Source organism: Delphinus delphis, chromosome 6 (assembly GCF_949987515.2).
Source record: "Delphinus delphis chromosome 6, mDelDel1.2, whole genome shotgun sequence".
Classification (NCBI taxonomy): Eukaryota; Metazoa; Chordata; class Mammalia; order Artiodactyla; family Delphinidae; genus Delphinus; species Delphinus delphis.
This window is the reverse complement of record NC_082688.1, coordinates 45,035,795-45,045,283: the sequence shown is the minus strand read 5'-3', so window position 1 is coordinate 45,045,283 and position 9,489 is coordinate 45,035,795. Positions and strand designations below refer to the sequence as shown.

General features: G+C 40.2%; 1 long non-coding RNA gene across 1 annotated transcript; it reads right to left on the bottom strand.

Annotated features, from left to right (window-relative positions):
- Positions 1-3,232: 3,232 nt before the first annotated feature.
- On the bottom strand, positions 3,233-5,228 carry LOC132427296 (uncharacterized). The gene is made up of 3 exons (XR_009519866.1): positions 4,403-5,228; positions 4,262-4,295; positions 3,233-3,294 (listed from the first exon to the last, which is right to left on the bottom strand). It is a non-coding gene; the product is annotated as an uncharacterized lncRNA (long non-coding RNA).
- Positions 5,229-9,489: the final 4,261 nt, after the last annotated feature.

The window sequence follows — 9,489 nt, the reverse complement described above, 5'->3', positions numbered from 1 at the left end:
ACTCCTTGCAAAAGAACCCTGCCTTTTTATGAGTTTACCATTAAAAAAAAATGGGACACTGCCTGGTTCCACAGTGTTAAATGAAAATAACATTCAGAGTTGAGTTAATCTGATTGCATAGGATCTATTTTCCCCCTTGCTGCAAATCAGAGCAGTTTTCAGCTAACAAGAATGGGTGCCCTACTTGAACAGGCAGGGGTACTGCTGCTAGTCAGAGCAGCATTTAGCATGGCATTGCCATCATTACATCCCCAGGTTCGAGGCAATGAAACTCCAGGAGCGGCAAAGTCAAATCAGTTCAATTGTCTGATTGTTCATACTCATAAAGTGGGGAAGCTGGCAGGGGTCCGGCATAAAACTTGGAGTTCTGCACTGGAGCTCCTTTAAGGTAATTCATTGCCCTCTGCAGTAGCTTAAATCAGAAGGGCCAGCACAGTCACAGTAAATGCAGTTCCCCACACTGCTTGAGAGCAATATCGCAGATAGCCGGCTGCTATGCCAGATGTCAAAGGTGCACTAAAAGCACTTGTTTTTGATCTACCCCATTCCCGAGAAGTACAATGGATGGGCCTTTAAGCACTGCCATAAAAAAAGATTGTGATTAATGAAGCAGCACAACTTAATAAACCAAGTTGACTCCCGCTTCCTTCTCCTAGGCATTTTCACTGTCCACAAAGCCGTTCTTTTACTTAGCAGCAGGGACATGTAAAATGTTAATCATCAATCTGTGGGCCATTAAAGAAGTTGCTTTCCCTTTCTCAACTTGAAAACCAAGGGGGAATGATAATAGGTTTGGTTAACAGAGCCATTCACATAATGGAGATGTGTGGAGGAAAGCTTTGATAGAGTCAGCGTGGGAGCCTTGAGCACTAATCCATCCTGCTCTCTGGGACCAGGAGTTCAGAGCCTAGCTGAGGCTGGGAGGCTCAGGATGGAGACTGGGGGGAATGTCTTGATCTGGCTGGACCAACAGGAGGTTACTGCACCTGAGTGAGGCCCCAAATAAGATGAGAAGGCATGGGCGCTTTCTGTGCCAGAAGAGCTGGACGAGGGCTGTAGGTATTGCCTGACCTTACCTGGCCTTTTTCCTCACAGAACAGAGGACCACAGCAGCCTTCCCAGGCAGGCAATGGCTGTGTTCCCTCCACCAGGTAAACTCTGGGTCATCCTCCGTGACCAACAGAACCGTCCCTTGCCCAGAAAGCAACAGAGTTTTCGGCGAATTCACCAAAACCCAATGAAATACTTTCTTTGCTGAAGTCAAAGGTATATCAGTCAGAGATACACAACTTAAAATTTTACCCATGGTTTAGGAATTGCTTTGGCAGGGGCAGGAGTCAGAGACACAGGGATCGGGCACATGGTCCACAAATGTTTGATATAGTTAACCAGTTAATTTTGGCAGGAAAAAGAAAAACTACTGGAAGACGGTACCAGGACACTTTGAAATGTCCATGGGTTAGGAAAGGTGATGCTAAAATTAAGAACAGTTCACTGCCTCTCTTTTCACTCCTTTAGGGAAACTCTTGGTCTTGTCTTACCTTGGTAAAGAAAGCTTAGACTGCAAGCATGAGGAGATGCCTCCAGCTCCTAGAGACAGTGTGTGCCTGATGACCCCAATGAGAGGAGGGCCGAGAGCCCATGGCATTTTGAGAAACTCTATCTGGTCAGCAAAGTGCTATTTCCCTGCTAGAACCTTTACCTTTCAGATTGAGAAAACTTCCATCAGCCATATCACAGATAATAATGATATTATTGGTGATATGAAGTGAATCTGGAAGGTATGAACAGTTAGAGCCCTTCCCAAAAAACCCTTAGAGCCAATTCTACTGACTGTAATCACTCGCTGAACTCTTAAGTTCCTGTGGGCAGTGTCTACATCACAGTCAGTGTTCTAAGGCCAAGCAGGTTATACTCAGTGGATGATTAATAAACGTCTGCTGAATTAATTAATTAACCCAGAATTGATTATGTTTAAAGCATTTCCTAACTTCCCCAGCCTGCATAATAAAACTCATTTGCTAAAATTACATGAAAAGCTTTTATCAAATTTACCCATTTTTCTCAGCTTTATCTCATGCTACCTCCTACTATATCCCAATATGTACCTAGTTTCTAGGTATCCCAATACCTAGAGACTAGCTATACAACTATTCACCATTCCCCAAACATCTCTCCCAGCTGCCGTTCCCTCCACCAGGTAAACTCTGTGTCATTCTCTGTGAAGCCTTCCCTTCCCTCTTGAGAAAGGGAGTCCCTCTTTCACTGGAATTCAAAAGCATTTTGCAAATGCCCCAAGTTTAGCTTCTGGTGCAGTGAGGTTGTTTTACATGTCTGCCTTCTCACAGACCTGTGAGTACCCACCTTCCTAATCATGGCAAACACTAGGCACTTAGTGAGTCTTAGTTAAGTCAATAAATCAATGACTGAACCAGTAAAGTAATGGAGCAGACACTGGGGATTTACCCCCAAATCACATGTTCTGTCTAGTCCACCTATGCTCTGTCAGCCATGGCTCTAGGGGACTGAGAAATGAACAGATCATAAATTTTCACAATAGTACTCTAAAAATGTCCTCAATCTTAAAATCTGATAAAGTGAAATGTTTCATGAAAATGTTTCAATTCCCCACACACTGCCCTTCAAGAAATGGTCCAAGATGACTCTTAAAAATCATTTTCAAGCTTATGAATCCAAGCTTTAAAGTCAGAGCAATGCTTAAGTTCTTCTACTTTGTGGGAAAAGTATATGATAATTAACTCTCTTCATAAAATTTAGTTAATTTCCCATCTCTTATGTATATCCAAGTTTTCCACCTCCATCTTAGCTCTTGCCACAGTAAAAATTTACCATGATCATGGCCATTCAGTGTAGGAAATTAATTAACATTCTCCACAGGACCCTCATTTGTATAGTATATTAATAGGTTCCTTATGTAAATTTCTACTCTTACCTCACTGCTTATATGCCTGCTAGCTGGCTGTATGCAATTTAGAAATGAGGGCAAGCCATTTTTGATTTCACGTGATGCCGCTTAGAGGGACGGTGAGAAGGGAAATGGATGGAGGTCAAGCAGTGAGAGGAAAGTCACAATGGACATATTTTATAGCTGTCACTAAACTAACAGTGCTCAATAAAGCCAACTCTCATTCCAAGTAGATTTTACTTTTTGTGTCCAGTAGATTTTGCCATTATAAGTAAATTATAGGAAAACAAAAGGGAATATACCTGATGATATTGTGAAGATGCCTGGTGCAAGAAGATATGGAGTGTTAGTCAAAAGTGTTCCATGACCTAAATAAGGAGAACTTTGTATTAAACATTTCTGTAGAAAGAAAAAAAACCCACTCTCCAAAGCCCTCCCAAAGAACACTCCACCTTCCAGAGCCACACTCAATCAAGTGAAAAATTGGACCAGAATAAATAATCCTCAATTTGACACATTTTGTTAGCTGTCCATCAAACCCCTTTCTCTCTTTTTCTTGGACGCACTGCTACACTGCAGTTGCTAGCCTCTTTTGCAGGTAGGCAGGACTGTGTGATGGAGTTCTAGCTGATGGGACGTGAACAAAAGGATGTGTGCCACTTCTAGGGCTGACCCATAAAACCTCCCATGTGCTCTCTTCCCTTTCACGTCATTTTCCCCTTGGTGCCCGTCTGTTGAAGAGGATAGAACCACTTGTCAGCCTGGGTCCCAGAAAGACTGTGTGGAACAGAGAACTCAACCACTCGCCACAGTCTGTCCTGGAAAGTTAAGTGAGAAATAAATGTCTATTGTGTCAAGTCATCACATTTTTGTGCCTATTTACTGTTGTTGCCCAGCCTCCCCTAATATAGAACCATTTCAATACTAGCATTCTAGGATCAATGTCATGAACTATTAGCCTTTTGTTTGAAAAGAGAAGCAGATGGGGGAGGTTATGCATGTGTGGGGGCAGACAGTATAAGGCCAATCTCTGTACCTTTTGTTCAGTTTTGCTGTGAACCTAAAATTGGTCATTTAAAAAAGCCTATATTTTAAAAAGAGAGAAGCATCTCCAGCTCCACCAATCCTGGGTGGGAAACTGTTTTGGTGATAAAATAAGAATATCTTCAATAATAATGATTAACAACTTCCCAGCATGACTACTGTGTGCCAGACACTGTACTAGGTGTTCCATGTACATTATCTCTAATTCTCAGACTACTCCTGCTTGGTAGACATCAGGTTACAGAGATGAATCTGCTCTACAACATTTAGGTACAAGAAATGGCACATTACCTTATTTTCCTAAATCTAGAGAGAGGTCCGCTCTCTGCAAAAGGATAAAAGAGTTAGTCTCAGTCATATTTCAGGATTCCAAAACATGTAAGAACAAAAGCAGTTCACTGGGTGCTTGGAAAACAGAGAAGGGCTTCTAACCTTGGCCATCAGGCCCACAGGCCCACGGGCTCCACTCACAGGCAGGTGGCTCCACATGCTCCATGACTAGCATGGACACGTCTTGTTCCCTGTGACTTCTCAGGCCATAGCTCTTAGTCAGTCCTGGTATCCATGAACTGGCCCTTCACAAGCCCTACGCCTCTTACACAAAACACCATCATCTTCCCTGACTCCAGGAGTGAGTTTCTCTTCTCTTCTCAGGGTCGGCTTCCTCTGCCTCACCAGCTCCAAGTTCCAGCCCCCATCAATTTTCCAGATGTCTTGGTGAGAGGCTGTCATATTGGGACCTGCAACTTATGCAGTAAGCCATTACGGTCCTGAGGCAAGGGCATCCACCTACTGTCTTGGGATGGAGAATAGCAAGAAGAAAGGTAAGTTGGTATATTAACAGATCATCGTACCATATTCATATGATAAGCTGGGTTCAGAGAGGTTAATCAAGTTGCCCAAGGTAACAAATTATTCAGTGGCAGAGCTTCAGTTCAAACCTAAGTCCACCTGGTTTCAGGGTTTAGAGAACTTTCTACTATTCCATGAAGCCCCTTCTGGGACAATTCAAGGCATGCCAGAGGCTTAAGTGGCCTTTTATGACAACAGGAAATAATCACAAATCATCCTAAATAAAATGAAATATCTGAAAGACTCATTGAAATCCAAGTCTTACAGAGTCTTTTCACTGAAATCTCAACAGTCGCCCAAGCCTGGCATTCAAATAACTACTTTCTGCTTATACAAACACACATATTATATACACACATACAAATAAGCAAAGTGAAATATTAAAATCATTAGTCATTAAGTTGCAATATCATTTTGCAACTAGAATTCTAAAATCAGATACCTAATGAATTATCCTCTTTGAAAAGCATAGACAAGTAAATCTTATTTGACCCATATGACAGCCTTATAAAGATTTCCTAGTTAAAGACTTATTCACACACAGAAACATCTGAATATTTTTTAAGAAAACAGAGAAGAAGTTTAATACAACAAGAGAACATTATTTGCCTTAACTCAAATTCAGTCATTATTAAGAAAAATGGTGATGACTTGGAAGGCCTGAGTTCTAGTCTCTCCTCAGACAATATAGTTATATTAACTTTGAGTGAAACACAATCTCTTTAAATCTCATTATTTTCATCTATCCTTTTAGTTCTCTCTCTTTTTTTTTTCTAATTCTACATTTCTGGAAAAATAGGTACCTCACTTAGGTAAAATTAATGACGTTTCTTGGTTCATATTTGCAGCTAGTGTAGTATAAAAAGATGTAACAGAAATAGGAAGTCAGAGAAAGGAAAATGAAGAGAGAAGAAGAAAGGAAGCATGGAAGGACGCAAGGAAGAGAGGGAGGGAGGGAAGACGTGAGAAAAATAATTCTCATTATCATCCATATTTCTCAAGGCTGGTCACTTTCAGTTCTTTGGAATCAGTCTGGAATATTGCACACTTTGGGTATTCCACTCCCACTGGAAGGCCCATACCTCTGGAGAAGATGGGATGAAACAGGATGTCTTAGCCTGAAACCATTCAATATGTGATTTATCTAACTCTGTTCTGATTCCACGCACTTCACGCAACCCTTTGATTATAATCCAGCTTCCAAGGCCTCCAGGGACACAGTGTGATGGTCAGACTGATAAAGGTTTTGTCGTTTGCATAGATTCTATTTCTCACTATAAATTGATAAACTGGAATGTCACTAGATGCTATCAAATAGTTAGCTGCTGCATTGACCAACAAATATCTAATTTTTTAGGAAGACATAAAAGGAGGACAGAAATGCAAGTGGAAACAGAAAAATTCATTGGCAGACACAGTGCCAGACTCAAAAGAACCCACTCATCATCTTGCACTTACCTTCTGATGATGACAAGAGGAAGTGCCTCTACCATGGACCCACACTCTATGAATGGCTATTTACTGTGCAGCAAAGATTTCCTTGACAATGACATGTACAGAGAGGACACAAGGTAACATTCCACAAATGCCAGTTTGGATTTTCTCATCCAGTGGCCTAAGTTAGGTCTGACTTCCAAATCTGTGTTTCAAACCATCATAGGGATTCACGCTCTAGTAATTCTAAGTGTGCTGGTTAGTATTGCCTAGCATCTATGTCATTGATTTGATTGATCTTTAAATCCTGGCTCCTCCTTGGGTAGCTGACTTAATTAAGTTGCCTAACGTATAAGCAGCCTTTTCAAATCTTTGTAATGGGCATTTAGCACAATGCCTAGAACATAATGAGTGCTCAACACACATTGCCTATAATAATATTTAAAAGTTACCACTATAATCATTATCATTGCTGGGCAATGACAAATCAGTATACTGTAAACTCCTTATTTGTTTTGGAGAGCCTTGAAGACAGAAATGGATCTTATCTCATAGGTCTAACCTTAGGGTCAGGACATAACACATGGTAAAGCTCAATGAGTATTTCTTCAATAGGATATATACGGAAGTTGTACAAAACTAAGGACTACACTGTACATCATCATCATACCTCTCTTCCAATCCCCAGAAGCCCTTTAGCAGTAGGCAAACACCCCATGTCATGAAGCCCGGCCCATGTTTGTTTTCCTCTGTAACACTCAGGTGATCTCCAGAACACATCACTCTCTACTCTCTCAATAAAATAATTCACCAGTCCTGCCACCATCCGTGATATTCTCTGTCCTCTCCCACAGCAGATACATGCAACCAACGGTCATTCCTCCTCCTTCTCTCCATTGTTGTTGCCAGCATCTCTGCTCCCCAAGTCCCTTTCTACAAAATTCCAGGGGCAAGTAGGGAATTCCATGGCAACACACTGTAACAGTTTTCTGGGACTGCCATAACAAAGCAGCACAGACTGGGTGACTTAAACAAGAGAAATTTCTTTCCTCCAGTTCTGGAAGCTGGGAGTCCAAGACGTCAGTGTGTCTGGTTTCTTGCGAGCCTCTCTCCTTGGCTTGGAGGTGGCTGCATTCTCTCGGTCTTCACATGATCATCACTTTCAGTGTGTCTGTGTCCTAATCTCCTCTTCTTATAAGGATATCAGTAATATTGAATCGGGGCCCACCCTAATGACCTGATTAAAACTTAATTACCTCTGTAAATACCTTATTTCCAAATACAATCATATTCCGAGGTAGTGGGGGTTAGGATTTCAACACGATTCAGCCCATAACACACACCAAGGATTTCTTTTGGTTACCAAAGCATCCTGAGGTTCTGTGACTTCTTACTGGTGACCAATATGATAAACAGAAAAAGATTCATTAGAAGCCAAAGTGCAATCACATGACACCAATGATGATTCCCCCAAATCCCTCCAGTGAAAGGCAATTATTATGTCCACATTTGGACAGTCATTAGCCAAAGGGTTTCTACCATAACAATTGTAAGGACTTTCTGACTAATATAGCAGGTGGAATTTCTAAAGGTTCAAAATGAAAACAAAAAACAAACAAATGAAAACCACTAGGGGAAGACGAGAATTCTAAAGGAAGTTAGTTACTAAAAGACACTGGCAAGCCATAGGCAGAATTTTCTTACTATTAAACAGCACTACACTGACAAAATCTAAATCAGCATTAATTAAATTTTTTGTAAAACATCAACCTTTGCAAATATCAAGATTCTAAACCTGCTCTTTTTTCATTCCTAAAAATATCACCAATGATGCTGTCAGATTTGGACTTTACCTATCCTGGAAGGCTTTCTTTGGGCAGAAGGTGGCAAAAGACGTTAGCTGTGTAAACCTAAATCCATCAATAAACAAAATAAGTAGGAGACACTGTAAAATGGGGAACATCCTGATTTTGAACTACTTTAATTAAGTTTCAAAACAAAAAGGGGGCAATGAGCTTTTTCCCCTTGGAAAGAGAGAAACAGCAGAAACCACTGTTTTTGTGTTTATACTGAAACAAGTCCACTGAGCATCCTCTGTAAACATGAAATAATGGTCACATAATATGAAAAATGAAAACCCCTTATTACTTATTGAACTGGATCCCATGCTCACGAGAAGCCTTTCAAATGAGATTCTCAAAGGACCTTATAAATGCTCTCTCATTATTGTTTGCCTTTGTTTGAAAAGGTAAGGCAAGTTACCTCATCTCATTGCAGAGTTAGGGTTTAAGACAAAGGTTAAAAGAATTATATAAAGTTAAACCAAATCGGCCAATGATAGAGACCAAGGGTTGTTATCTCTTGAGAACTGAAAGTTTCTTTTTGAAAAATTAAGCAACTTAACTAATTATTTTTAGGAGAGCATTTCATTATCTGTATATCAAGGTCCAGGAAGAAAAATCACAAAATAATAACTATGCTAAATAAAAAAATCAGTGTGGTTTCCAGAACCCTTTCTATTCTGTGTACCCATCCATGTGGCTGGAGATCTGAAATGCTATTTAAGTCTCATTTTCCTTCAGAAGCTAACCTCTGTGGAATAAAATGCTGCTAAGGGAGAAAAAAATCTTTTCTGTCATTTGACTTTAACTTATGATAAATTAGCTTCAACTAGTTTCTTAGAAAATTGCCCAAGAAATGACTACAGAAAATTAAATACCAAGACTTCAAAGAGGCAAACACACAGCCTTCAAATTCCGACCTCAGAGAATAATCCTCCCTTTCTCATGCTTTGGAGAGATGTGAGTAAAGAAATCGTACTAGGGCATGGTAATGAACCATCTTTCAAATGACTTTTCTATCAATCTTCTTTTCAAAGGGTAATAAAGTGATGATTATTTCTAGGCAGTTTCTGGGAAGTTATCATCTCATTTCAATAGTCACCAGTAAGAAGGACGGTACTCTGGTATTATCGCCACAACGATAAAGGCAAGAACTGGTTGAGAATTCAACAGACAAGGTGTAGGCTGTTAAAAGCTATTTCCTGGAAAATTAAAACAGAGAGCGATCAAAAGAATTGTGTTGGGTCTTAAGGAATTGGTAATCATTCCCTTCTAGATTAAAAATGCAAATCTGATTTATTAACTAGTGAATGAAATCCATTATCATGTGAGGGTTTTATTATTTCTTTCAACAAATAATATTGAAAGCTTATTATGTGCCACACTTCGTGC